Source organism: Arachis stenosperma, chromosome 2 (genome assembly GCF_014773155.1).
Source record: "Arachis stenosperma cultivar V10309 chromosome 2, arast.V10309.gnm1.PFL2, whole genome shotgun sequence".
NCBI lineage: Eukaryota > Viridiplantae > Streptophyta > Magnoliopsida > Fabales > Fabaceae > Arachis > Arachis stenosperma.
The window spans coordinates 83,014,963-83,042,855 of record NC_080378.1 but is presented as its reverse complement, the minus strand read 5'-3'; the positions used below and the strand labels follow the sequence as shown (position 1 = coordinate 83,042,855).

Here is a 27,893-nt window from a genome sequence, read left to right as displayed (position 1 = left end):
CCACTTCTTCTTCTTCAATAATTTCGGCTTCCTCCACTTGTTCTAGTACAAAGTCATGATCTGTACCATTCACTGGAGTTTCTAGTATCTCCTTCATGCTACGTTCTTCATTAGATTGTCCACATGAAGCCATGGGGGTTCCTTGAGTGTCCGAACGTCGGGAAGCTAATTGAATTATCGCTTGCTCCAATTGACGAATGGTTGCCTGAAATCGATCCACTGTTTCCTTGAAACGATCCTTTGTCTCTTGATGCGCTCGGTTTTCATAAATAGGATCATAGTGCTCATGGATTGATGGATATAGAGATAGTGAATATTGAAGTGGTAGTTCTTGAGAGTAATTGGGTTGGAACTGGGGTGGTTCTATATATGGTTCATATGGCTCATAAGGTGGTTGGTATGGTAGTTGAGGGTTAGGGTTATATAGAGGTGAATGGTGGAAAGGGGCTTGTGAGTATGGTGGTCCAAAGTCATGTTGAGGAGAAGGGGGTTCATAGGCATATGGTTGGTCTTGTTGGTAGTCAAAAGAGTGCTCACCATAGCCATTGCCTTGATATGCATCACAGAATGGTTGTTGATAGTCCATTGGAGGTGGTTGTTGCCATGAGGGTTGATCAAATCCTTGTGGCTCCTCCCATCTTTGATTGTTCCAACCATGGTGCATGTTGTCATTATAATCTCCTCTTCATGCAGCATAATTATAACCAGACTCATAGCCAAAGGGGTGAGAGTTCATAGTAGTGAGAGATAATAAAAACAAAAATTAACAAAAAGAAAATATTTTGAAAAAGATTTGAATTTTGAAAAATAAGATAAGATAAGATAAAAAAAATTTTAAATCTGAAAATTATTTTTTTTTGAAAAATATTTACAATAACCAATAATAAGGCACACGTTTGCAATTCCCCGGCAACGGTGCCATTTTGACGTTAGGATTTTTGCTAGTAAAGAATTTATAAAAATATTCGCGTTGTAGATATAGCTTCTAAATTAACAGAAATCCCTTCGTGCAAACGTTTTGGTTGTCATAAGTAACAAACCCCTTTAAAATTGATAGCCGAGTATTTAAACCTCGGGTCGTCTTCTCAAGGAATTGCAGGGAGGTATGTTCTTATTATTGATTATGAAAAAGTGTGTTTTGGGGTTTTGGAGTTTGGGCAATGGGCACAAGCATATTTAAATGACAAGTAAAATAAATTAACAATAATAAAATCTCTTGGCAAGGTATGAAGAACTGGAAGTCCTATCCTAGTTATCCTTATCAATTATGATGAGAATTGGATTTTTCTCCCACCTTGTTAACCTCTAACTATGAAGGTAAGTTAAGTGGATAAATTAATTCGAATCCTCAAGTCCTAGTCTTTCCTTGGGAAAGGCTAGAGCTATTGGAATATGAATTAATGAAATGAAGAAATCCAATTTTCAATCAACAATGAGTGTGATAACTCTAGAGTCACCAATTATTTAACCAAAGCCAAAAGGGAAACTATCTAAATTAAATAAAAAGCATCCATAAATAAAACAATCATAAACTAAAATACCTCAAATAACATTAATTAAGAAAATCAATCCAAACATGGAACATTGAAAATAAATAAATACAAAGAATATTGAACCTGGGATTGAGAGTCACTCCTAAAAATAAGAGAAGTCCTAAATCCTAATCCTAAGAGAGAGGAGAGAACCTCTCTCTCTGAAAACTGCATCTAAAATAATTAAAAGAGAATTATGAATAGCATGATTATGAATGGATGCATTCTCCCACTTTATAGCCTCTAATCTGTGTTCTCTGGGCCGAAAAATGAGTCAGAAACAGCCCAGAAGTCACTTCCAGTGCTTTCTGATCCGTACAGGTCGCGGACAAGTGACGCGGCCGCATGGCTCACGCGGCCGCGGGGGTTGCGTTCCTGCCAGGTCACGCGTCCGCGTGACTCACGTGTTCGCGTCGCCTGGTGTCGGGGTAGCTATGGCAAATTATATATCAAATCGAAGCCCCGGATGTTAGCTTTCCAACGCAACTAAAACCGCATCGTTTGGACCTCTGTAGATAAAGTTATAGCCATTTGAGTACAAAGAGGTCAGGCTGGACAACTTAGCAGTTTCTCTAACTTCTTGTATTCCTTCTACTTTTGCATGCTTTCTTTCCATCCTCTGAGTCATTCCTGCCCTGTAATCTCTGAAATCACTTAACACACATATCAAGGCATCTAATAGTAATAAGAGAGGATTAAATAAAAGAAAATAAAAGTCAAAGAAGCATGTTTTCAATCAAAGCACATAATAAGGAAGGCAAATGTAAAACCATGCAAATAGTATGAATAAGTGGGTAAAGAGTTGATAAAAACCACTCAATTGAGCACAAGATAAACCATGAAATATGGGTTTATCATGCGTCCATTCTTGTGCATTGCTTCCAGCTATCCTCATCCACGCGTGCACATCCGCGTCGGTGCTGAAGTTTCCAAAATCCAAATCTTCATGTTCCTTCCTCTTGTGCATGCTTTCTTTCTCTCTTCTAGGCCATTCTTACCCTATTAATTTTGAAATCACTCAACAAATACGTCACGGCATCGAATGGCAATAAAGAGGATTAAAATATAGCAATTCTAAGGCAAAATAAGCATGTTTTCCATCATGGAGCAATATTAGTAAGTGAACACAACACCATGCATTTCTTGTGAATAAGTGCGAGAAGTATTGACAAAAACCCCCAAATTAAGCACAAAATAAACCACAAAATTGGGGTTTATCAGTGAACAACCAGGCATGGCACGCCAATGAACAAGAATACAATGCAAAAAGCTGGGCATGCCACTTGGTATCGAAGGCGTGGCACGCCAGCACTTAAGGAAGCCAAACAAAGCTAGGCGTGTGATGAGCGGATAATTTGTACGCTTTTTGGCATTGTTTTTAGTATGTTTTTAGTATGTTTTAGTTTGTTTTTAGTATATTTTTATTAGTTTTTAGTTAAAATTTACTTTTCTGGACTTTACTATGAGTTTGTGTGTTTTTCTGTGATTTCAGGTATTTTCTGGCTGAAATTGAGGGACTTGAGCAAAAATCTGATTCAGAGACTGAAAAGGACTGCAGATGCTGTTGGATTTTGACCTCCCTGCACTCGAAGTGGATTTTCTGGAGCTACAGAAACCCAATTGGCGCGCTCTCAAAGGCGTTGGAAAGTAGACATCCTGGGCTTTCCAGCAATATATAATAGTCCATACTTTGTCCAAGATTTGATGGCCCAAACCGGCGTTCCAAATCAGCTCAAAACTGCCCGGCGTTAAACGCCGGAACTGGCACAAGAATGGGAGTTAAACGCCCAAACTGGCACAAAAGCTGGCGTTTAACTCCAAGAAGAGTCTCTACACGAAAATGCTTCAATACTCAGCCCAAGCACACACCAAGTGGCCCCGGAAGTGGATTTTTATGTCATTTACTTATTTCTGTAAATCCTAGGCTACTAGTTCTCTATAAATAGGACCTTTTGCTATTGTATTTTTCATCTTTGGATCTTAGGTCATCTTTAGATCTTTGAGTCTTTTGATCACTGGGAGGCTGGCCTCACGGCCATGCCTAGACCTTGTTCTTATGTATTTTCAACGGTGGAGTTTCTACACACCATAGATTAAGGTGTGGAGCTCTACTGTACCTCGAGTATTAATGCAATTACTATTGTTCTTCTATTCAATTCAGCTTGTTCTTATTCCAAGATATTCATTCACACTCAAGAACATGATGAATATGATGATTATGTGACGCTCATCATCATTCTCACTTATGAACGCGTGACTGACAACCACGTCCGTTCTATAAGCAAACAAGGCTCTAATGTTTATCTATTGGGTTCTTTAACCGGAATCTTCGTGGTATAAGCTAGAATTGATGGCGGCATTCAAGAGAATCCGGAAGGTCTAAACCTTGTCTGTGGTATTCTGAGTAGGATTCAATGATTGAATGACTGTGACGAGCTTCAAACTCGCGATTGTGGGGCGTTAGTGACAGACGCAAAAGAATCACTGGATTCTATTCCGACATGATCGAGAACCGACAGCTGGATAGCCGTGCCATGACAGGGTGCGTTGAACATTTCCACTGAGAGGACGGGACTGTAGCCATTGACAACGGTGATGCCCAACATATAGCTTACCATGGAAAGGAGTAAGAAGGATTGGATGAAGACAGTAGGAAAGCAGAGAGGCGGAAGGGACAAAGCATCTCCATTCGCTTATCTGAAGTTCTCACCAATGAATTACATAAGTATCTCTATCTCTATCTTTATGTTTTATTCATATATCATCCATAACCATTTGAGTCTGCCTGACTAAGATTTACAAGGTGACCATAGCTTGCTTCATACCAACAATCTCCGTGGAATCGACCCTTACTCGCGTAAGGTTTATTACTTGGACGACCCAGTACACTTGCTGGTTAGTTGTGCGAAGTTGTGTTTATGCCATGGTATTGAGCACCAAGTCTTTGGGGCCAGTACTAGGGATTATTTGAGTTGTGAAAAGTAGTGATCACAATTTCTTGCACCAAGTTTTTGGCGCCGTTGCCGGGGATTGTTTCGAGTATGGACAACTGACGGTTCATCTTGTTGCTTAGATTAGGTATTTTTCAGAGTTCTTAAAGAATGAATTCTAGTGTTTCAAGGTAATGATCTTATCATCACTAAAGCTGATTGATTCTCATCAATTTAGCTCTTGAATGCAATGTCCTGCTGAAGCTTGGCTATCCATGTCTAATTTCTTTAGACTAAAGTTTTAGACTAACATTGCATGATTCCTGGAATTCTCATTAAGAATTTTGATACCTTTATTTTCTTTTCCACTTAATTTTCGAAAAAATCAAAAAAATTACAAAATCATAAAAACGAAAAATATTTTATGTTTCTTGTTGAGTCTAGTGTCTCATTTTAAGTTTGGTGTCTTGCATGCATTGTTTATTTGATCTTGGTTCTATTTTTAAGTCAATAATATAGAGAACTGAAGATTCAGTACATGCAGCAGAGGAATTATACAGAAAAAGCTGGGCGTTCAAAACGCCTAGTGAAGAAGGAAAACTGGCGTTTAAACGCCAGCCAGGATACCTGGCTGGGTGTTTAACGCCAAAAAAGGTAGCATTTTGGGCGTTAAACGCCAGAATGGATACCATTCTGGGTGTTTAACGCCAGGATGGCACAAGAGGGAAGATTCTGTTTTTAATGCAAATTTTTTTTCGAGTTTTCAAAGTTTTTCAAAATCAAATCTTTTTCAAATCATATCTTTTCAATCATATGTTTTCATAATCAATTTCTTTCCTTTTTCAAAAATACTTGCTATCAATTAATGATTTGATTCAACATTTCAAGTATGTTGCCTTTTCTGTTGAGAAAGGTTTAATGTTTGAATCATATCTTTCTTTGTTAGCCAAGTCATTAATTTTTAAAATCAAATCTTTTTAAATTGTTTTTCAAATCATATCTTTTCAATCATATCTTTTTTAAAATAGTTTTCAATCATATCTTTTTGATTTCTAATTTCAAAATCTTTTTCAAAAATCACTTGATTTCTTTCTCACTTTTAGTTTTCGAAAATCAATTCAAGTTTTTCAAAATGTTTTTTAAAATCTTTTTAACTTAATTTTCGAAAAAAACTCTTCCTCTCTTCTCACATCCTTCTATTTATGGAGTAACACTCCTCCTCAATGCACAATTCGAACTCTATCTCACTAAGTTCGAATTCTTCTACCTCTTTCTTCTATTTTTCTGTTCCTCTGACACCTCAAGGAATCTCTATACTGTGACATAGAGGATTCCACATTTCCTTGTTCTCTTCTCTTTCATATGAGCAGGAGCAAAGACAAAGGCATTCTTGTTGAAGCTGACCCTGAACCTGAAAGGACCTTGAAGCGAAAGCTAAGAGAAGCTAAGGCACAGCTCTCTGTAGAGGACCTAACAGAAATCTTCAAAGAAGAAGAACCCATGGCAGCCGAAAATAACAACAATGCCAACAATGCAAGGAAGGTGTTGGGTGACTTTACTGCACCTACTCCCGATTTCTATGGGAGAAGCATCTCTATCCCTACCATTGGAGCAAACAACTTTGAGCTTAAGCCTCAATTGGTTTCTCTAATGCAACAGAATTGCAAGTTCTATGGACTTCCATTGGAAGATCCTCATCAGTTTTTAGCTGAATTCTTGCAAATCTATGACACTGTCAAGACCAATGGGGTTGACCCTGAGGTCTACAGACTTATGCTATTCCCTTTTGCTGTAAGAGACAGAGCTAGGATATGGTTGGATTCACAACCTAAAGAAAGCCTGAACTCTTGGGAAAAGCTAGTCAATGCCTTCTTGGCGAAGTTCTTTCCACCTCAAAAATCGAGTAAGCTTAGAATGAAAGTCCAAACCTTCAGACAGAAGGAAGGAGAATCCCTCTATGAAGCTTGGGAAAGATACAAACAATTGATCAGAAAGTGTCCCTCTGACATGCTTTCTGAATGGAGCATCATAGGTATTTTCTATGATGGTCTCTCTGAACTATCCAAGATGTCATTGGATAGCTCTGCTGGAGGATCTCTTCATCTGAAGAAGACGCCTACAGAAGCTCAAAAACTAATTGAAATGGTTGCAAATAACCAATTCATGTACACTTCTGAAAGGAATCCTATGAACAATGGGACAAATCAGAAGAAAGGAGTTCTTGAGATTGATACTCTGAATGCCATATTGGCTCAGAACAAGATATTGACTCAACAAGTCAATTTGATTTCTCAAAGTCTGTCTGGAATGCAAAATGCACCAGACAGTATTAAGGATGCTTCATCTGAAGAAAAAGCTTATGATCTTGAGAACCCTTCAATGGAAGAGGTGAATTACATGGGAGAACCCTATGGAAACACCTATAATTCTTCATGGAGAAACCATCCAAATCTCTCATGGAAGGATCAACAGAAACCTCAACAAGGTTTCAACAACAATAATGGTGGAAGAAACAGGTTTAGCAATAGCAAGCCTTTTCCATCATCTTCTCAGCAACAGACAGAGAATTCTAAGCAGAACCACTCTGACTTAGCAACCATGGTCTCTGATCTAATCAAAACCACTCAAAGTTTTATGACTGAAACAAGGTCCTTCATTAGAAACTTGGAGGCCCAAGTGGGACAGCTGAGCAAGAAAATCACTGAACTCCCTCTTAGTACTCTTCCAAGCAATACAGAAGAGAATCCAAAAGGAAAGTGCAAGGCCATCAACATGGCCAAATTTGGAGAGGAGGAAGAGGCAGTGAACGCCACTGAGGAAGACCTCAATGGGCGTCCACTGACCTCCAATGAGTTCCCTAATGAGGAACCATGGGAATCTGAGGCTCAAAATGAGACCATAGAGATTCCATTGGACTTACTTCTGTCATTCATGAGCTCTGATGAGTATTCTTCCTCTGAAGAGGATGAGTATGTCACTGAAGAGCAAGTTGCTAAATACCTTGGAGCAATCATGAAGCTAAATAACAAGTTATTTGGTAATGAGACTTGGGAGGATGAACCCCCTTTGCTCACCAAAGAACTGGATGACTTGTCTAGGCAGAGATTACCTCAAAAGAGACAAGATCCTGGGAAGTTTTCAATACCTTGTACCATAGGCACCATGACCTTTAAGAAGGCTCTGTGTGACTTAGGGTCAAGTATAAACCTCATGCATCTCTCTGTAATGGAGAAGCTAGGGATCTTTGAGGTACAAGCTGCAAGAATCTCACTAGAGATGGCAGACAATTCAAAGAAATAAGCTTATGGACTTGTAGAGGGTGTTCTGGTAAAGGTTGAAGACCATTACATCCCTGCTGATTTCATAGTCCTAGAGACTGGGAAGTGCATGGATGAATCCATCATCCTTGGCAGACCCTTCCTAGCCACAGCAAAGGCTGTGATTGATGTGGACAGAGGAGAATTGATCATTCAAGTGAATGAAGAATCCTTTGTGTTTAAGGCTCAAGGATACCCCTCTGTCACCATGAAGAGGAAGCATGAAGAGCTTCTCTCAAAACAGAGCCAAACAGAGCCCCCACAGTCAAACTCTAAGTTTGGTGTTGGGAGGCCACAACCAAATTCTAAGTTTGGTGTTGAACCCCCACATTCAAACTCTAAGTTTGGTGTTGGGAGGTTCCAACATTGCTCTGAGTATCTGTGAGGCTCCATGAGAGCCCACTGTCAAGCTACTGACATTAAAGAAGCGCTTGTTGGGAGGCAACCCAATGTTATATTTATCTATTTTCCTTTGTTATTTTATGTTTTCTATAGGTTGATGATCATGAGAAGTCACAAAATCAATTGAAAAAGCAAGAACAAAATGAAAAACAGAAAGAAAAATAGCACACCCTGGAGGAGAACTTGCTGGCGTTTAAACACCAGTAAAGCTAGCAAATGGGCGTTTAACGCCCAGTCTGGCACCATTCTGGGCGTTTAACGCCAGAAAGGGGCACCAGACTGGCGTTAAACGCCAGAAAAGGGCAAGAAGCTGGCGTTAAACGCCAGAAATGGGCACCAGCCCGGCGTTTAATGCCAGAATTGGCACAAAGAGCAATTTTGCTCGCCAATTGGTGCAGGGATGACTTTTCCTTGACACCTCAGGATCTGTGGACCCCACAGGATCCCCACCTACCTCACCATTCAAATTCAAACCACTTTCCCACCCAAACCCACCCATTCATAACCGAACCCTACCCCTCTCTCCACCCCTATATAAACCCATCCTCACTCCTTCATTTTCACACAATCTAAACTCTACTTCTCCCCCTTTGGCCGAACCACAAAGCCACCTCCATCTCCTCTATTTCTTCTTTTTCTACTCTCTTCCTTCTTCTTTTGCTCGAGGACGAGCAAACCTTTTAAGTTTGGTGTGGTAAAAGCATTGCTTTTTGTTTTTCCATAACCATTTATGGCATCCAAGGCCGAAGAAACCTCTAGAAAGAGGAAAAGGAAGGCAAAAGCTTTAACCTCCGAGTCATGGGAGATGGAGAGATTCATCTCAAAGGTGCATCAAGACCACTTCTATGAAGTTGTGGCCTTGAAGAAGGTGATCCCCGAGGTGCCTTTCAAACTCAAAAAGAGTGAGTATCCGGAGATCCGTCATGAGATTCGAAGAAGAGGTTGGGAAGTTCTTACCAACCCCATTCAACAAGTCGGAATCTTAATGGTTCAAGAGTTCTATGCCAATGCATGGATCACCAAGAACTATGATCAAAGTGTGAACCCGGACCCAAAGAATTGGCTTACAATGGTTCGGGGGAAATATGATGCTACGATTTTAGGAAATTGCACGATCGGCAAAAATTCCTTCCGGCAAGTGCACCAGTTATCGTCAAGTAAAAACTCACAATAGAGTGAGGTCGAATCCCACAAGGATTGGTTGAGTGAGCAATTCGGATTAGAAGTGTGTTCTAGTTGAGCGGAATCAAGATTTAGATGAGAATTGCAGAATGTAAAATTGGCGGGAATCGTAAATGGCAAGAATTGAAATTGCGGAATCTTAAATTGCATGAATTAAAGAGCGAGAAGCTAAATTGCTGAAATTAAAAAGGGATCGGGGTGATTGCATGAATTTAATTGCAGAATGTAAAGAGAAAATGGTAGATCAGAAATGGGGAATTCATTGGGTTTCAGGAGATATTGAGATCTCCGAATCAAAACATTTTTATCCCTTTCTCAACCAATGCGTTCATTGAATTTTGCTTGGCAATCTTATATGATTGGATCCCAATCCCTTGGCTCACCAATTCTCTCTAAAAACAAACAAATTCCCAATCCCTTGGTTTAAATGTTCATAAGAAGAGATGATGCTCGATCACTGATTATACCACACAGTTTCATGAACCACAATTTGGTAGGATTACATGTCACAATATCCATCCAAACCCCAATCCAATTCACTGTGAGAAAGCTTCTCTAGCATGAATCCTCCATTCCTTTCCCAAGGTTCCGAAGGATTCCAATTATGGATAGTTTCTTTCCCAAGACAACTAACCAATGGAATTAGATCGAGAAGCTTTCTAACAAAAATTCAAGAGAAAAGATTGAAGAAGAAGATAAAAACTATTATTGATTCATTGAATTACAATAGAGCTCCCTAACCCAATGAAAGGGGGTTTAGTGAGTCATAGCTCTGAATTCAATTACAAAAAGTATGAAAACTAGAAAAATGATCAAAAGTCTTCCCTTTTTAACTTAAATTCTATCCTATTTATACACTTTCTAAATTGAGCTTCTGTTGTGTTTCTTGGGCTTTGAGGCCTTTCCCTGATTTCCTTTTGCTTTGGGTTTATGATCCATAATCCTGATGAGGCTGCTGATCCAATTCTGTAACATTCATTGAGCCAACTTAGTGATAATCAAGTAATGACACATGACTCAACAAATTGAAATTCCAGACTCATCAATTCTTCAGGCCCAATCCCATAAACCATGATATTCAATTGGGTTTCATACCAGAGTAGTTTAAGTTAATGTTTGTGCTCAAATGCTAACTTAAACTGCAATATCTTTGGCCCAGAAACCTTTTCAAATAGTGGCGTTTAAGTTGCAGTTTAAGCTTAAACTGCAACTTAACGCCAGACACTTCCAGTGATGCCTTTTGTGGAAGCACGTTTAAGTTCCAGTTTAAGCTTAAACTGGAACTTAAACGTTGGACACTCCTGGAGGTGGTATAACTCCAGCACGTTTAAGCTTCAGTTTAAGGTTAAACTGAAGCTTAAACGTGGAAATGGAAGAAAGCAACCCTGGAGGGTAAAGTAGTCGAACACGTTTAAGCTTCAGTTTAAGGTTAAACTGAAGCTTAAACGTGGAAATGAAGAAAGCAACCCTGGAGGAGAATTTTGGTCGAACACGTTTAAGCTCTAGTTTAAGGTTAAACTGGAGCTTAAACGTGGAAATGGCTCCCTGGTGCATTTCTCATTTCTGGCGTTTAACTTCCAGTTTAAGGTTAAACTGGAGGTTAAACGCCACTTTCAGCTTTTCCTCAGCTTTCATGATTTTGGCGTTTAAGCTCCAGTTTAAGCTTAAACTGGAGCTTAAACGCCACTGATAGTTCCCAGCATTATATGGCTTGGCAGTTTAAGTTCCAGTTTAAGCTTAAACTGGAACTTAAACTCCACATGTGATATTCAAACTTCCTTTATTGATTTTGTTGCTTCCTTGCCTAACCTCTTCTTCCCTGAAATCATCCAAACAACTGCATCAAAGTCTTGCAAAATTTCATGAGAAATCTTCCATTCATAGCATTCAAGTAATATAACTAAAAACTCATGGAATTTGCATCAAAATCATACTGTTTGGATGGTTCATTGCTTTGTTATTCATTTAACCATTCTTGGTTACTTTAAGCTCAAGAAAATGCATAAAACAACTAAAACTAACAGAAAAATGCTAGTGAAACTAGCCTAAGATGCCTTGGCATCACAACACCAAACTTAATACTTGCTTGTCCCTAAGCAAGTCCTGAGTTATTTGAGAAGAAAGTATGAAACAGAAAGCAATTACTTTGGCTATATTAGTAAGCACTTGAAGTTCATCAGAAGGGTTTTATGCAGAAAGTTGCAGCATCACTTTTTCATTCTTATCAGGTAAGATTATCAGTTTTTCATTGCATCCATCAAACACTGCTATAGCCTCTTGTTATTCTTATGTCCTTGGCACTTTTCCCTTCTTTGTTTTTCTTTTTCTTAGAGCTCCTTTGCTCCTTGTTTGCTCAGTGTCATGTGTTGCACAAGCCTTTGGCATTTTCTTTTTCTTATCAGTGCACTACACATATCCACTACAGGCATTTTAGTTCACATTTCTTCTTGAGACATTGGTGCCCAGCACCTCTTTGTGTGACTAAATGTTTTGTATTTAGGTTGCTCTTGATAATGGACTTTTGGTTGATAATCCCGGGTTAGTTAACCCAAGTTACCAAGTGTTGAAACACTCCTCAGAACCTATTCATCCAAGCATATCCTTAATACATAAACACCACAGGCATTTGTCTCAGAAGTTCAAACCATTGGTGCCTAGCTTATTTTCTCAATTTTTTTTTTTTGCTTTTTGGTTGCCCTTTTTCAGTGGCTTTTTCTTCTTCTTTTTCTTTCTTTTTCATGGCCAAAGACATTTATTCATCAAGATCCATAGACAGTATTCAAACTTCTACACAAAAATGATAATTCTACACTCAATTTCCAGTGATCTGACTAAACAATCAAGCATGCATACCACCACTTAATTCTACTTGATTTGTCACTAATTGAGCCAAGTTACTTTTGTTCAAACTTTTCTTTTATTTTTGGAAACAGAACAAGCATGGCAAGCATTTGTTTAAGAAGGTGAAGTTATATCCAAACATCTAGGCATTCACTTTATTCAAAGCAGTAAACCAACACTCATACTAAAAACTTCACATTCCAGAAAGATTCAACAATTACAGTTTAAACCAGAACAAGCATGCTTTTGTTTGCCTTTTAAAGAATGGTCAAGGAACAACACCACCTTGTGAAATTTCTTGTTTTCTCTTTGTTGCCAGGAAACAATTTGATTTCTCCTTCTTCTCCTAGTTGTTGCTTCATGTTCTTTCTAAGATCCTTGTTTCCTTTCCTGCAAAGAGTGATGAAGTTGCTTGCTTCTCAAGCACTTGAGTGGTTAACTCAACTATGTATGGGCAAGTGTCTGAGTCTTAAGTTGGTGTGTGAACACCAAACTTAGTCTCCTACTTACTCCTCTGCTCTTTGAATCCTTGAATTCTCCTTGGAATGAAGTTGCTGCTAAGGATTTTAAGCATTTCTGTGATTCCTTAGAATGGTTGTTCCTTTCATATAATTCAAAGGTTGTTGTGTTCAGTTGATCTGTATGGTGGAACACCAAACTTAGAGTCACACATTCCCCTTTGAATTATTGATCCACGAATTCATTGTTTGGTGTGAAACACCAAACTTAATTCTTTGCAATGCACAGAAACTACTTCACCTTTTTATTGAAACAAATAAAAGAAACAGCAAAGGAGTATTACCTCAGGTTGGGTTGCCTCCCAACAAGCGCTTCTTTAACGTCACTAGCTTGACGGTTGTCCCTTGTTAGGGTGGATTGTAGTGCTTGATGTCCTCTCCTCTCATTATGAAAACGTCCCCATTTGATTCCTTCATGATTTCCAAATGTTCCATAGAAAGAACTTTCCTGATTGTGAACACTTGAGGGAGCTGGGAAGGAATGGTTTTGAGGCCAGGTGGGATTGGCAGATAATGACTTGATATAACTTTATCTCCCGGAGAGAAACCTTCAGTGGGAATTTTCTTGTTTCTCCACCCTCTTGGCAATTTCTTTACAATTCTTCCCTCTCTCTTGAGGATTTCTTCATTGACCCTTATGCCAGGAGGATCCTTCTGAGCTGTTTCTATTGATTCTTGTGGCTTTAACTCTTGCAATTCTTGTTTGCCTTCCAAGGACTGTTTCAGAGTTTCAGCTGCTGGATTGCTTTCCTCCAAACACAGATGGCTACTATCATCCTTAGGCTTTTCAGGTTCTGGTTCAGGCTCAGATGCAGGTTTGAAAACATGGAAAATGAGCTGTTCATCATGTATTCTCAAAATTAGCTCTCCTTGTTCTACATCTATGAGCGCTCTAGCAGTGGCTAGAAATGGCCTTCTGGTGCGCGAAATTGTGAGCAATACTTTTTCACAACTCTCATAATCCCCGGTAATGGCTCCAAACACGTGGTAGCTCAGTACCATGGCATTACACAACTTCGCACAACTAACCAGCAAGTGCACTGGGTCGTCCAAGTAATACCTTACGTGAGTAAGGGTCGATCCCACGGAGATTGTTGGTATGAAGCAAGCTATGGTCACCTTGTAAATCTCAGTCAGGCAGACTCAATTGGGTATAGTGATAAACGAATAAAGCATAAAGATAAAGATAGTGATACTTATGTAATTCATTGGTAGGAACTTCAGATAAGCGCATGAAGATGCCTTCCCTTCCGTCTCTCTGCTTTCCTACTGCCTTCATCCAATCCTTCTTACTCCTTTCCATGGCAAGCTCATGTAGGGTTTCACCGTTGTCAGTGGCTACCTCCCATCCTCTCATTGAAAGCGATTGCATATGCCCTGTCACGGTCATAGCGGAATTCATCTGACGGTTCTCAATCAGGCCGGAATAGAATCCAGTGATTCTTTTGCGTCTGTCACTAACGCCCCGCCCTCAGGAGTTTGAAGCACGTCATAGTCATTCAATCATTAAATCCTACTCAGAATACCACAGACAAGGTTTAGACCTTCCGGATTCTCTTGAATGCCGCCATCAGTTCTCGCCTATACCACGAAGATTCCGGTTAAAGAATCCAAGAGATATTCACTAGAGCCTCGAATGCTTGTAGAACAAGAGTGGTTGTCAGTCACTTTGTTCATAGGTGAGAATGATGATGAGTGTCAATCATCACCTTCATCAAGTTGAAGAACAAGTGATATCTTGGACAAAGAACAAGCGGAATTGAATAGAAGAACAATAGTAATTGCATTAATACTCGAGGTACAGCAGAGCTCCACACTTTAATCTATGGTGTGTAGAAACTCCACCGTTGAAAATACATAAGAACAAGGTCTAGGCATGGCCGTGAGGCCAGCCTCCCAATGAGGGTTCAATCATCAAAACATGATCAAAAGATGAAAATACAATAGTAAAAGGTCCTACTTATAGAAAACTAGTAGCCTAAGGTTTACAAAGATGAGTAAATGACATAAAAATCCACTTCCGGGCCCACTTGGTGTGTGCTTGGGCTGAGCAATGAAGCATTTTCGTGTAGAGACTCTTCTTGGAGTTAAACGCCAGCTTTTATGCCAGTTTGGGCGTTTAACTCCCAATTAGGTGCCAGTTCCGGCGTTTAACGCTGGAATTTCTTGAGGTGACTTTGAACGCCGGTTTGGGCCATCAAATCTTAGGCAAAGTATGGACTATCATATATTGCTGGAAAGCCCAGGATGTCTACTTTCCAACGCCGTTGAGAGCGCGCCAATTGGGCTTCTGTAGCTCCAGAAAATCCACTTCGAGTGCAGGGAGGTCAGAATCCAACAGCATCTGCAGTCCTTTTGAGTCTCTGGATCAGATTTTTGCTCAGATCCCTCAATTTCAGCCAGAAAATACCTGAAATCACAGAAAAACACACAAACTCATAGTAAAGTCCAGAAAAATGAATTTTAACTAAAAACTAATAAAAATATAATAAAAACTCAACTAAAACTACCAAAAACATACTAAAAACAATGTCAAAAAGCGTACAAATTATCCGCTCATCACAACACCAAACTTAAATTGTTGCTTGTCCTCAAGCAACTGAAAATCAAATAAGATAAAAAGAAGAGAATATACTATAGACTCCAAATTATCAATGAAACTAAGCTCCAAATTACATGAGCGGGACTAGTAGCTTTTTGCCTCCGAACAGTTTTGGCATCTCACTTTATCCTTTGAAATTCAGAATGATTGGCTTCTTTAGGAACTCCGAATCCAGATAGTGTTATTGATTCTCCTAGTTAAGTATGATGATTCTTGAACACAGCTACTTATTGAGTCTTGGCCGTGGCCCAAAGCACTCTGTCTTCCAGTATTACCACCGGATACATACATGCCACAGACACATAATTGGGTGAACCTTTTCAGATTGTGACTCAGCTTTGCTAAAGTCCCCAATTAGAGGTGTCCAGGGTTCTTAAGCACACTCTTTTTGCCTTGGATCACAACTTTATTTCTTTCTTTTTCTTTCTTTTTCTCTTTCCCCCCTTTTTTTTTCGTTTTTCTCCTTCTTTTTTTCTTTTTTTTTGTATTCACTGCTTTTTCTTGCTTCAAGAATCATTTTTTATGATTTTTCAGATCCTCAGTAACATGTCTCCTTTTTCATCATTCTTTCAAGAGCCAACAATTTTAACATTCATGAACCACAAATTCAAAAGACATATGCACTGTTTAAGCATACATTCAGAAAACAACAAGTATTGTCACCACATCAAACTAATTAAGCTAGTTTTAAAGATGAATTTGAAATCCTGTACTTCTTGTTCTTTTGTGATAAAAACAGTTTTCATTTAAGAAAGGTGATGGATTCATATTCATAGCTTTAAGGCATAGGCACTAAGACACTAATGATCATAAGACACAAACATGGATAAACATAAAGCATAATTTTCGAAAAACAGAAGAATAAAGAACAAGGAGATTAAAGAACGGGTCCACCTTAGTGATGGCGGCTCTTTCTTTCTCTTGAAGATCCTATGGAGTGCTTGAGCTCCTCAATGTCTCTTCCTTGTCTTTGTTGCTCCTCTCTCATGATCCTTTGATCTTCTCCAATTTCATGGAGGAGGATGGCATGTTCTTGGTGCTCCACCCTTAGTTGTCCCATGTTGGAACTTAATTTTCCTAGGGAGGTGTTAATTTGCTCCCAGTAGTCTTGTGGAGGAAAGTGCATCCCTTGAGGTATCTCAGGGATTTCTTGATGAGAGGGGTCTCTTGTTTGCTCCATCTTCTTCTTAGTGATGGGCTTGAGGTCATGCCTTCTCAGTTGAACCGGCTTTGGATGCCATAAATGGTTATGGAAAAACAAAAAGCAATGCTTTTACCACACCAAACTTAAGAGGTTTGCTCGTCCTCGAGCAAAATAAGAAAGAAGAGAGTAGAAGAAGAAGAAATGAGGAAGAAGGGAATGGCTTTGTGTTTCGGCCATTAGGGGAAGAAGTAGTGTTTGGGGTGTGTGAAAATGAAGGAGTGATGATGATAGTGGGATTTGAAGGGTGAGGTTGGTGGGGTTTTATGAAGGATGGCTGTGAGTGGTGAAGGGTTTGTGGGGATCCTGTGGGGTCCACAGATCCTTAGGTGTCAAGGAAAAGTCATCCCTGCACCAAATGGTATTCAAAATCACGTTTTGAGCCATTTCTGGCGTTAAACGCCGGGCTGGTGCCCATTCCTGTCGTTTAACGCCAGGTTCTTGCCCTTTTCTGGCGTTTAACGCCAGTCTGGTGCCCCTTTCTGGCGTTAAACACCCAGAATGGTGCCAGACTGGGCGTTAAACGCCCAACTGCTAGCCTCACTGGCGTTTAAACGCCAGTGGGTTCTTCCTCCAGGGTGTGCTATTTTTCTTCCTGTTTTTCATTCTGTTTTTGCTTTTTCACTTGATTTTGTGACTTCCTATGATCATCAACCTACAAAAAACATAAAATAACAAAGGAAAATAGATAAAATATAATCATTGGGTTGCCTCCCAACAAGCGCTTCTTTAATGTCATTAGCTTGACAGAGGACTCTCATGGAGCCTCACAGATACTCAGAGCCATGTTGGGACCTCCCAACACCAAACTTAGAGTTTGAATGTGGGGGTTCAACACCAAACTTAGAGTTTGGTTGTGGCCTCCCAACACCAAACTTAGAGTTTGACTGTGGGGGCTCTGTTTGGCTCTATTTTGAGAGAAGCTCTTCATGCTTCTTCTCCATGGGGATAGAGGGATATCCTTGGGCCTTAAACACCAAGGATTCTTCATTAATTTGAATGATCAACTCTCCTCTATCAACATCAATCACAGCCTTTGCTGTGGCTAGGAAGGGTCTGCCAAGGATGATGGATTCATCCATGCACTTCCCAGTCTCTAGGACTATGAAATCAGTAAGGATGTAATGGTCTTCAACTTTTACCAAAACATTTTCTACAAGTCCATGAGCTTGTTTTCTTGAATTGTCTGCCATCTCCAATGAGATTCTTGCAGCTTGTACCTCAAAGATCCCTAGCTTCTCCATTACAGAGAGAGGCATGAGGTTCACACTTGACCCTAAGTCACACAGGGCCTTCTTGAAGGTCATGGTGCCTATGGTACAAGGTATGGAAAACTTCCCTGGATCTTGTCTCTTTTGAGGTAATTTCTGCCTAGACAAGTCATCCAGTTCTTTGGTGAGCAAGGGAGGTTCATCTTCCCAAGTCTCATTTCCAAATAACTTGTCATTTAGCTTCATGATTGCTCCAAGGTATTTAGCAACTTGCTCTTCAGTGACATACTCATCCTCTTCAGAGGAAGAACACTCATCAGAGCTCATGAAAGGCAGAAGTAAGTCCAATGGAATCTCTATGGTCTCATTTTGAGCCTCAGATTCCCATGGTTCCTCATTGGGAAACTCATAGGAGGTTGGTGCACGCCCATTGAGGTCTTCCTCAGTGGCGTCCACCTCCTTCTCTTTCCTCTCCATATTCGGCCATGGTTATGGCTTTGCACTCTCCTTTTGGATTTTCTTCTGTATTACTTGGGAGAGTACTAGGAGGGAGTTCAGTAACTTTCTTGCTCAGCTGTCCCACTTGTGCCTCCAAATTTCTAATGGATGACCTTGTTTCAGTCATGAAACTTTGAGTGGTTTTGATTAGATCAGAGACCATGGTTGCTAAGTCAGAGGGGTTCTGCTTAGAATTCTCTGTCTGTTGCTGAGAAGATGATGGAAAAGGCTTGCCATTGCTAAACCTGTTTCTTCCACCATTGTTGAAACCTTGTTGAGGTCTCTGTTGATCCTTCCATGAGAAATTTGGGTGATTTCTCCATGAAGAATTGTAGGTGTTACCATAGGATTCTCCTAGGTAATTCACCTCTTCCATTGAAGGGTTCTCAGGATCATAGGCTTCTTCCTTAGATGAAGCATCCTTAGTACTGCCAGGTGCATTTTGCATTCCAGACAGACTTTGAGAAATCAAATTGACTTGTTGAGTCAATATCTTGTTCTGAGCCAGAATGGCGTTCAGAGTGTCAATCTCAAGAACTCCTTTCTTCTGACTAGTCCCATTGTTCACAGGATTTCTTTCAGAAGTGTACATGAATTGGTTATTTGCAACCATTTCAATCAGTTCTTGAGCTTCTGCAGGCGTCTTCTTCAAATGAAGAGATCCTCCAGCAGAGCTATCCAAAGACATCTTGGATAGTTCAGAGAGACCATCATAGAAAATACCTATGATGCTCCATTCAGAAAGCATGTCTGAGGGACATTTTCTGATTAATTGTTTGTATCTTTCCCAAGCTTCATAGAGGGATTCTCCATCCTTTTGTCTGAAGGTTTGGACTTCCACTCTAAGCTTACTCCATTTTTGAGGTGGAATGAACTTTGCCAAGAAGGCATTAACTACTTTTCCCATGAGTCCAGGCTTTCTTTAGGTTGTGAATCCAACCATGTTCTAGCTCTGTCTCTTACAGCAAAAGGGAATAGCATAAGTCTGTAGACCTCAGGGTCAACCCCATTAGTCTTGACTGTGTCACAGATTTGCAAGAACTCAGCTAAGAACTGATGAGGATCTTCCAATGGAAGTCCATGGAACTTACAATTCTGTTGCATTAGAGAAACTAATTGAGGCTTAAGCTCAAAGTTGTTTGCTCTAATGGCAGGGATAGAGATGCTTCTCCCATAGAAGTCGGGAGTAGGTGCAGTAAAGTCACCCAGCACCTTCCTTGCATTATTTGCATTGTTGTTGTTTTCGGCTGCCATGTGTTCTTCTTCTTTGAAGAATTCGGTCAAGTCCTTTTAAAGAGATTTGTGCTTTAGCTTCTCTTTAGCTTTCTCTTCAAGGTCCTTTCAGGTTCAGGATCAGGCTCAACAAGAATGCTTTTGTCTTTGCTCCTGCTCATAAGAAAGAGAAGGGAACAAGAAAATGTGGAATCCTCTATGTCACAGTATAGGGATTCCTTGAAGTGTCAGAGGAAAAGAAGAGTAGAAGACAGAAGTGGAAAATTCGAACTTATCAAAGGAGATGAAGTTCGAATTTTTGCATTAAGGAATAGTGTTAGTCCATAAACAGAAGGATGTGAGGAAAAGGGAAGTAATTTTCGAAAATTAAGTAGAAGATTTTGAAAACATTTTTGAAAAAAAACATTACTTAATTTTCGAAAATGAAAGTGGGAGAGAAGTAAAATGATTTTTGAAAAAGATTTTGAAATTAGAAATCAAAAAGATTTGATTGAAAACTATTTTGAAAAAGATGTGGTTAAGAAGATATGATTGGTTAAAAAAAAATGTGATTGAGAAAATATGATTTGAAAACAATTTTAAAAGATATGATTTGAAAACAATTTGAAAAGATATGATTTTAAAAATTAATGACTTGCCTAACAAGAAAAGATATGATTCAAACATAAAACCTTTCTCAACAGAAAAGGCAAAAAAATGTTCAATCAAATCATTAATTGTTAGTATCTTTGAAAAAGGAAAGAAATTGATTTTGAAAACATTTGATTGAAAAGATATGATTTGAAAAAGATTTGATTTTGAAAAACTTTGAAAACTTGAAAAAAATTGATTTTGAAAACAAAATCTTCCCCCTTGTGCCATCCTGGCGTTAAACGCCCAGAATGGTGCACATTCTGGCGTTTAACGCCCAAAACTACTACCCTTTTGGGCGTTAAACGCCCAACCAGGCACCCTGGCTGGCGTTTAAACGCCAGTCTGTCCTTCTTCATTGGGCATTTTTGAATGCCCAGCTTTTTCTGTGTGATTCCTCTGCAGTATGTTCTGAATCTTCAATTCTCTGTATTATTGACTTGAAAAGACACAAATTAAAAATATTTTTGGATTTTTAATAATGAGGAATAATCAAATAACAATGCATGCAAGACACCAAACTTAGCAGTTTGTATACTATTGACACTAACCAAATAAGAATGCATATGAGAAACAACAAAACACTCAAGTCAATAGAATTCAAAGATCAAAACAAGGAAATCATCAAGAACAACTTGAAGATCAATGAGGACACATGCCTAAATTCGAAAAATGCAAGAAGAACAGAAACATGCAATTGATACTAAACTTAAGATGAGACTCTAGACTCAAACAAGAAATATTTTTGGATTTTATGATTTTATAAATTTTTTGTGCTTTTTCAAAAATTAAGTGAAAATAAAAATAAAGGTATCAAAATTCTTAATGAGAATTCCAGGAATCATGCAATGTTAGTCTAAAGCTTTAGTCTAAAGGAATTAGACATGGCCGGCTAAGCTTCAGCAGGACATTGCATTCAAGAGCTAAATTGATGAGAATCAATCAGCCTTGGTGATGATAAGAACATCACCTTGAAACACTAGAATTCATTCTTAAGAACTCTGAAGAAAAATACCTAATCTAAGCAACAAGATGAACCGTCAGTTGTCCATACTCGAACAATCCCCGGCAACGGCGCCAAAAACTTGGTGCGCGAAATTGTGAACAATACTTTTTCACAACTCTCATAATCCCCGGTAATGGCTCCAAACACGTGGTAGCTCAGTACCATGGCATTACACAACTTCGCACAACTAACCAGCAAGTGCACTGGGTCGTCCAAGTAATACCTTACGTGAGTAAGGGTCGATCCCACGGAGATTGTTGGTATGAAGCAAGCTATGGTCACCTTGTAAATCTCAGTCAGGCAAACTCAATTGGGTATAGTGATAAACGAATAAAGCATAAAGATAAAGATAGTGATACTTATGTAATTCATTGGTAGGAACTTCAGATAAGCGCATGAAGATGCCTTCCCTTCCGTCTCTCTGCTTTTCTACTGCCTTCATCCAATCCTTCTTACTCCTTTCCATGGCAAGCTCATGTAGGGTTTCACCGTTGTCAGTGGCTACCTCCCATCCTCTCATTGAAAGCGATTGCATATGCCCTGTCACGGTCATAGCGGAATTCATCTGTCGGTTCTCAATCAGGCCGGAATAGAATCCAGTGATTCTTTTGCGTCTGTCACTAACGCCCCGCCCTCAGGAGTTTGAAGCATGTCACAGTCATTCAATCATTGAATCCTACTCAGAATACCACAGACAAGGTTTAGACCTTCCGGATTCTCTTGAATGCCGCCATCAGTTCTCGCCTATACCACGAAGATTCCGGTTAAAGAATCCAAGAGATATTCACTAGAGCCTCGAATGCTTGTAGAACAAGAGTGGTTGTCAGTCACTTTGTTCATAGGTGAGAATGATGATGAGTGTCAATCATCACCTTCATCAAGTTGAAGAACAAGTGATATCTTGGACAAAGAACAAGCGGAATTGAATAGAAGAACAATAGTAATTGCATTAATACTCGAGGTACAGCAGAGCTCCACACCTTAATCTATGGTGTGTAGAAACTCCACCATTGAAAATACATAAGAACAAGTTCTAGGCATGGCCGTGAGGCCAGCCTCCCAATGAGGGTTCAATCATCAAAACATGATCAAAAGATGAAAATACAATAGTAAAAGGTCCTACTTATAGAAAACTAGTAGCCTAAGGTTTACAAAGATGAGTAAATGACATAAAAATCCACTTCCGGGCCCACTTGGTGTGTGCTTGGGCTGAGCAATGAAGCATTTTCGTGTAGAGACTCTTCTTGGAGTTAAACGCCAGCTTTTATGCCAGTTTGGGCGTTTAACTCCCAATTAGGTGCCAGTTCCGGCGTTTAACGCTGGAATTTCTTGAGGTGACTTTGAACGCCGGTTTGGGCCATCAAATCTTGGGCAAAGTATGGACTATCATATATTGCTGGAAAGCCCAGGATGTCTACTTTCCAACGCCGTTGAGAGCGCGCCAATTGGGCTTCTGTAGCTCCAGAAAATCCACTTCGAGTGCAGGGAGGTCAGAATCCAACAGCATCTGCAGTTCTTTTGAGTCTCTGGATCAGATTTTTGCTCAGATCCCTCAATTTCAGCCAGAAAATACCTGAAATCACAGAAAAACACACAAACTCATAGTAAAGTCCAGAAAAATGAATTTTAACTAAAAACTAATAAAAATATAATAAAAACTCAACTAAAACTACCAAAAACATACTAAAAACAATGCCAAAAAGCGTACAAATTATCCGCTCATCACCTTCCCAGAATGATAGGGTGTAGGTAGCTTTCCTCCATGTCCAAAATGACAAAGTCTGTGGGGAAGAAATAATTTCCCACTTTCACCAGCACATTCTCAACTACCCCTTCAGCTTGCTTCTGAGTTTTGTCAGCCAATTGTATGATTACATCAGTGGATCTCACCTCATTCAGTTGTAGCCTCTTCATAAGAGTCAGAGGCATCACATTTATGCTAGCTCCTAGATCACAGAATCCTCTGTCAATTTTTGTTTCCCCTATGATGCAGGGGATATGAAAACTTCCTGGGTCTGTTTTCTTAGAGACTATGTCCTTCTTGATGAGGGCACTGCATTCTTTGTTCATTATTGCAGTTTGTCCTCCCTTCAAAACTCTTTTCTTGCTCAGCAATTCCTTCAAATACTTGATATGTGTAGGCATCTGCTGGAGAATCTCAAGAAAGGCAATATTGATATGGAGAGACTTAAATGTCTCTAAAAACCTTGAATATGTTTTCCCTTTTTCACCTCCTCCTAACCTCTGAGGAAATGGTGCTTTTGGTTGGTATGTTTCCAGCATGCCTTCATTTTGCAGTTCCTTGGCTTGCTCAGTTTCACTTTCCTGCTTAGCTTCTTCCACACCTTCCTTCAAGATTTCTGGCTCCTGTTCTGAGGGTCTGATTCCTTCTTCTTCTGAGACTTCCTTCAATATGGTGATGGCCTTGCATTCTTCCCATCTCACTCCCTTTTGTTCCCCTTTAGGATTCTTTTCTGTGTCACTAGGGAATACTGCAGTTGACTTGGGGGCCTGTTGAGATAGCTCTCCTACTCGAGACTCCATCCTCTTGAGTTTTTCACCATGGTTCCTTAAGGTAGATCTCACATCATCCCTAAAGCTTTTCAACTCACTTATGTCCTGACCCATGTTTGCAAGCATTCCTTCTATCCTGTTTAATTGATCTTGAAATTGTTGGTTCAGATTAGGTTGGGCAGGTTGATTATTTTGGCCATGATATGGTGGCTGGGAGTAAGTGTTTTGTGTGGCTTGGTATGATCTTTGGTTGGAGTTTTGGTATGTGGAATTGTTATGTTGGTTGGGGTTGTAAGGTTTGTGGTTTTGTGGTTGGGTTTGCTGGTTTCCCCACCCAAAGTTTGGGTGGTTTTTCCAGCCTGGGTTGTAAGTGTTGGAATGTGGATCATATAGTTGCCTTTGTTGATTTCCCACATAGTTGGCCTCTTCCCAATCACCTCCTTCAGTGCTTACTTCCTCTTGATCTTGTGTGTATTGCAGCCACTTGATTTGTTTCTAATTTCCTGGTGAGCTCTGCTAGTTGCTTGGCAAACACCTTGTTTTGGGCTAGAATTGTATCAACATGGTTCAGCTCCATGACTCCCTTAGTGTTGTGTCTTTCTGAAGCATAGTAGTACTCATTCTCAGCCACTGTCTCAATCACTTCAATGGCTTCTTCCACAGTCTTTTTCCTGTTCAATGAACCTCCTGATGAATGGTCTACAACCTTCCTTGATTCATAAGAAATTCCATCATAGAAAATATGCAATTGCACCCAGTCATGGAACATGTCTGGTGGGCATTTCCTTGTCAAATCCTTGAACCTCTCCCATGCCTCATAGAGAGTTTCACCATCTTGTTGTCTAAAAGTTTGAACCTCAGATCGAAGCCTATTGACCTTTTGTGGGGGGTAGAAACGTGCCAGAAACTTGCTTTCCACCTCATCCCAGGTTGTTAGGCTCCCCCTTGGGAATGATTCCAGCCACTTAGCTGCCTTGTCCCTAAGTGAAAATGGGAACAAGAGCAGTTTATAGGCATCTTCCTGGACTCCATTGGACTTCACAGTGTCGCAAATTCTCAGGAATTTTGTGAGATGTGGTTTGGATCTTCATTAGCACTCCCACCAAATGAACAATGATTCTCCACCAGTGATATTAGCTGTGGTTTGAGTTCAAAATTGTTGGCCTGAATGGGTGGTTTCTGAATGCTGCTACCACAATTCCCAGAGGTTGGGTTTATGTATGAACCAAGAACCCTCCTCTCGGGAATGGCATTGTTTCCATCAGCTCTCTCATGGTTGTGAACTTCTCTATCCATGTTGAGATCTAGAGCTTCCTCAAAATTGTCCTCAGATTCTCCTTCAGATTCTTCTTCTCCCAGTACTCTCTTCCCTCTTGCTTCCCTTCTAAGTTTATGAAGGGTCCTCTCTGGTTCGGTATATGGAAGAGTTGATGTCTCTCCTCTCCTACCTGTCATACAAGAACACAGCACAGGCAACAAACAAGTGAAATACTCTTGGTTAATGGAAGAGTATGGTTAGAGCAGTTGAGGAATTAATTCAAATAGTTAGTGAGTCAGTGAGTTAGTTGCTTGAATTTAAAGACATAAAGAAAGAAAGCAAGTAACATAGTGCAGAAATTAAAATTCAACAAGTAACTTGAACTGAATTAACAAAACAAGAAAAATGCTCAATCTAGTTGACTTCCAATTTGAGAATTGTCAATCGAAAACCAATCCCCGGCAACGGCGCCATAAACTTGATGCTACGATTTTAGGAAATTGCACGATCGGCAAAAATTCCTTCCGGCAAGTGCACTGGTTATCGTCAAGTAAAAACTCACAATAGAGTGAGGTCGAATCCCACAAGGATTGGTTGAGTGAGCAATTCGGATTAGAAGTGTGTTCTAGTTGAGCGGAATCAAGATTTAGATGAGAATTGCAGAATGTAAAATTGGCGGGAATCGTAAATGGCAAGAATTGAAATTGCGGAATCTTAAATTGCATGAATTAAAGAGCGAGAAGCTAAATTGCTGAAATTAAAAAGGGATCGGGGTGATTGCATGAATTTAATTGCAGAATGTAAAGAGAAAATGGTAGATCAGAAATGGGGAATTCATTGGGTTTCAGGAGATATTGAGATCTCCGAATCAAAACATTTTTATCCCTTCCTCAACCAATGCGTTCATTGAATTTTGCTTGGCAATCTTATATGATTGGATCCCAATCCCTTGGCTCACCAATTCTCTCTAAAAACAAACAAATTCCCAATCCCTTGGTTTAAATGTTCATAAGAAGAGATGATGCTCGATCACTGATTATACCACACAGTTTCATGAACCACAATTTGGTAGGATTACATGACACAATATCCATCCAAACCCCAATCCAATTCACTGTGAGAAAGCTTCTCTAGCATGAATCTTCCATTCCTTTCCCAAGGTTCCGAAGGATTCCAATTATGGATAGTTTCTTTCCCAAGACAACTAACCAATGGAATTAGATCGAGAAGCTTTCTAACAAAAATTCAAGAGAAAAGATTGAAGAAGAAGATAAAAACTATTATTGATTCATTGAATTACAATAGAGCTCCCTAACCCAATGAAAGGGGGGTTTAGTGAGTCATAGCTCTGAATTCAATTACAAAAAGTATGAAAACTAGAAAAATGATCAAAAGTCTTCCCTTTTTAACTTAAATTCTATCCTATTTATACACTTTCTAAATTGAGCTTCTGTTGTGTTTCTTGGGCTTTGAGGCCTTTCCCTGATTTCCTTTTGCTTTGGATTTATGATCCATAATCCTGATGAGGCTGCTGATCCAATTCTGTAACATTCATTGAGCCAACTTAGTGATAATCAAGTAATGACACATGACTCAACAAATTGAAATTCCAGACTCATCAATTCTTCAGGCCCAATCCCATAAACCATGATATTCAATTGGGTTTCATACCAGAGTACGTTTAAGTTAATGTTTGTGCTCAAATGCTAACTTAAACTGCAATATCTTTGGCCCAGAAACCTTTTCAAATAGTGGCGTTTAAGTTGCAGTTTAAGCTTAAACTGCAACTTAACGCCAAACACTTCCAGTGATGCCTTTTGTGGAAGCACGTTTAAGTTCCAGTTTAAGCTTAAACTGGAACTTAAACGTTGGACACTCCTGGAGGTGGTATAACTCCAGCACGTTTAAGCTTCAGTTTAAGGTTAAACTGAAGCTTAAACGTGGAAATGGAAGAAAGCAACCCTGGAGGGTAAAGTAGTCGAACACGTTTAAGCTTCAGTTTAAGGTTAAACTGAAGCTTAAACGTGGAAATGAAGAAAGCAACCCTGGAGGAGAATTTTGGTCGAACACGTTTAAGCTCCAGTTTAAGGTTAAACTAGAGCTTAAACGTGGAAATGGCTCCCTGGTGCATTTCTCATTTCTGGCGTTTAACTTCCAGTTTAAGGTTAAACTGGAGGTTAAACGCTACTTTCAGCTTTTCCTCAGCTTTCATGATTTTGGCGTTTAAGCTCCAGTTTAAGCTTAAACTGGAGCTTAAACGCCACTGATAGTTCCCAGCATTATATGGCTTGGCAGTTTAAGTTCCAGTTTAAGCTTAAACTGGAACATAAACTCCACATGTGATATTCAAACTTCCTTTATTGATTTTGTTGCTTCCTTGCCTAACCTCTTCTTCCCTGAAATCATCCAAACAACTGCATCAAAGTCTTGCAAAATTTCATGAGAAATCTTCCATTCATAGCATTCAAGTAATATAACTAAAAACTCATGGAATTTGCATCAAAATCATACTGTTTGGATGGTTCATTGCTTTGTTATTCATTTAACCATTCTTGGTTACTTTAAGCTCAAGAAAATGCATAAAACAACTAAAACTAACAGAAAAATGCTAGTGAAACTAGCCTAAGATGCCTTGGCATCAAAATACTTAGATTTTAGTCCGGAAAATGTAAGGTTGGCATTCAACTTGCCCATGATGCAAGGAGATGAACATCCTTACACTAGAAGGGTCAACTTTGATCAAAGGTTGGACCAAGTCCTCATAGACATCTGTGAAGAGGGCGCCCAATGGAAGAGAGATTCAAGAGGGAAGCCGGTTCAATTGAGAAGGCATGACCTCAAGCCCATGGCTAGGGGATGGTTGGAGTTTATCCAACGCTCAATCATTCCCACTAGCAACCGGTCTGAAGTTACTATAGACCGGGCCATCATGATTCATAGTATCATGATTGGAGAAGAAGTAGAAGTTCATGAGGTTATAGCCCAAGAACTTTATAAGGTGGCGGACAAGTCCTCTAC

General features: G+C 39.6%; 2 non-coding genes across 2 annotated transcripts; both read left to right on the top strand.

Moving 5' to 3' along the window:
* Window positions 1–18,976: 18,976 nt before the first annotated feature.
* LOC130964346 (small nucleolar RNA R71) lies at window positions 18,977–19,084 on the top strand. The gene has a single exon (XR_009080443.1). It is a non-coding gene; the product is annotated as a small nucleolar RNA R71 (small nucleolar RNA).
* A 5,300-nt stretch (window positions 19,085–24,384) lies between these two features.
* Window positions 24,385–24,488, top strand: LOC130964906 (small nucleolar RNA R71). Its single transcript, XR_009080971.1, has one exon. It is a non-coding gene; the product is annotated as a small nucleolar RNA R71 (small nucleolar RNA).
* The last annotated feature ends 3,405 nt before the right edge of the window (window positions 24,489–27,893 follow it).